Genomic DNA, 2,689 nt, shown 5'->3' with positions numbered 1-2,689 from the left:
TCGTAGGTTTTGCTTGATTAGCAGTAAATAGAGTAAGTATTAAATCTTATTTATTTAAACAACCATGGTCCTTACAAGTTTCCAGCTTTCTTTGCGTAACACACATAAGTTTAACGTCAAGGGTGAATTAAATACGAAGTTTAGGAGCTCAGTCTCAGCACATTACATTATGCATGAATGAATCTTAATGCATCCACAAACAATGCGCATTATAGAGGTGGTGGACACATTGTCGGAGCATGCGTGGACAAGAAAATGTTCTAGTTTATTTCGTATACGACTCTCTGTGTTACCAGTTGTTAAACTGTAGGTGACGAATACCTACAAGCAAGATTGAAAGGACCTGGTAAATGCGAAAACAAGTGTTATTGAGGCTAGTATAGTGAAATTAGTGAATAACGAAAACCTTGATGAGCACATGAAGCCCCGTTTCCAAAACGTTTTTGTGTCCCACGTAACAATCAAATTTCCCCTCACTTTGTAAAGTGGCCAATATCATAAGTTCAGCCTATTTTGGACAGTGAAATATTTTCAGCTAGTAGACTCGCCAAAAGCATACGGTGCCTTCTGTAAGTACTCTGCGTTTCTCGTTAACACAAGTTCGGGTAAAGGTAGTCATCAAATTGTTGGAGCCCTGGTAACCTCCAAGTTTCCGAACTGGAAGCATGCTACTCAACAATTCAACATCCTTGCTAACTTATCATAAGGCTGAAGTAATCGATAGTGACAATGTTATTCACGAAGTCAGTACTCCAGAATTCGAATCAAAAACAGCTGCCAACATGAGTAACTTAGAAGTGGTATCCTCAGAGTAGTGAAACAATTTAAATAACTTAATAAAAGCAAGTCTTCTGGTCCAAATTGTACACTAATTCCGTAATAGCTTCATACTTAAAAATCATACACAACCGCACGCTCGACGGATGATCGGTTCCCAAAGACTGGAAAGTTTCCCATCAGTATTCAAGAAAGGCAATAAGAGTAACCCACTAAATTACATCCCCATATCATTAACGTCGATGTGCAACAGGATTCTGGAACATATATTGTATTCGAACATTACGAATTACCTCGAAGAGAACAATCTATTGACACATAGCGAGCCGGCCGGTGTGGCCGAACGGTTCTAGGCGCTTCAGTCAGGAACTGCGCGACCGCTACGGTCGCAGGTTCGAATCCTGCCTCGGACATGGATGTGTGTGATGTCCTTAGGTTAGTTAGGTTTAAGTAGTTCTAAGTTCTAGGGGACTGATGACCTCAGATGTTAAGTCCCATAGTGCTCAGAGCCATTTGAACCATTTTTGGAACACATAGCGAACACGCATTTAAAAAGCATCATTCTTGTGAAACGCAAATAGGTCTTTACTAAGACGAAATCTTGAGCGCTATAGACCAGGGATTTAAAATTGGTTCCGTATTTATAGATTTACAGAAGACTTTTGACGCCATACCTCACAAGCGGCTTGTAGAAAAATTGCATGCTTATGGAATATCGTCTAAGTTATGCGACTGGATTCGTCATTACCTGTCAAAGAGGTCATAGTTTGTAGTAATCGATCGAAGGTCATTGAGTAGAACAGAAGTGATTTCTGGCTTTCCCTAGCGTAGTGTTATAGACCCTCTGTTGCTCCTTATCTACATCAATTATTCAGAAAACAATCTCAGCAGCCGTCTTAGGTAGTCTGCAGATGATGCTGTCGTTTATCATCTAGTAAAATCTTCAGAAGACTAGAATCAATTTAAAAACGATTTACATAAGATATCTGTACGATGCGAAAGTTGGCAATTGACTATTAATAATGAAAAATGTGAGGTTATCTATATGAGCGCAAAAGGACTCCATTGAACTTCTGTTACAGGATACATTAATCAAATATAAAGGCCGTAATTACAACTAAATACCCAGGAATTACAGTTACGAGCAACTTGAGTTGGAAAGAAGACATAGAAAATGTTGTAGGAAAGACAAACCAAATACTGTGTTTTATTGGCAGAACAGCAGATGCAAGAGATCTTCTAAAGTCATTGCCTACAATATGCTTGTTCCTCCTCTTCTGGAGTAGAGCTGAGCGCTGTCGCAGCCTTACCAGGTATGACTTACGGAATACATAGAGAAAGTTCGAAGGAGGGCAGCACGTTTTGTATTATCGAGAAATAGGGAGAGAGTATCGCGGACATGATACGGATTTGGGGTGGACATCATTAAAACAAAGGCCTTTCTCGTTGCGGTGTGATCTTCTCACGAAATTTAAATCACCAACGTTCTTTTCGAAATGTGAAAATATTTATTTGACGCCGACCTATATAGGGAGCAACGATCATCATCATAAAATTAAAGAAATCGGAGTTCGCACGGAAAGATACAGGTATTCGTTTCTTCGCGCACTGTCCAAGAGTGGAATAACGAGGAATTATTATGAACATTATTCGATGTACTCTCTGCCAGGCACTTAAGTGTGATTAGCAAAGTAGCCATGTAAATGTTGATGATGATTAACAATACAAAAGATGTAAAACATTGCCTGGACCAAGGCTTCGTGGAGCACGTGGACAAAAATAGAAACCCCATAGCTCCCATCATTGACGCGATGTTACTCTGTGGACATCAGGAGATCGCATTTATGGGACACGGGCCTATTGAAGTTAACATACAGGATGACAAGAACATGGATAACTTTCACGCCATTCC

Source organism: Schistocerca americana, chromosome 5 (genome assembly GCF_021461395.2).
Source record: "Schistocerca americana isolate TAMUIC-IGC-003095 chromosome 5, iqSchAmer2.1, whole genome shotgun sequence".
Taxonomy (NCBI): domain Eukaryota; kingdom Metazoa; phylum Arthropoda; class Insecta; order Orthoptera; family Acrididae; genus Schistocerca; species Schistocerca americana.
The sequence above is the reverse complement of the archived record's forward strand: the minus strand, read 5'-3'. Positions refer to the sequence as shown.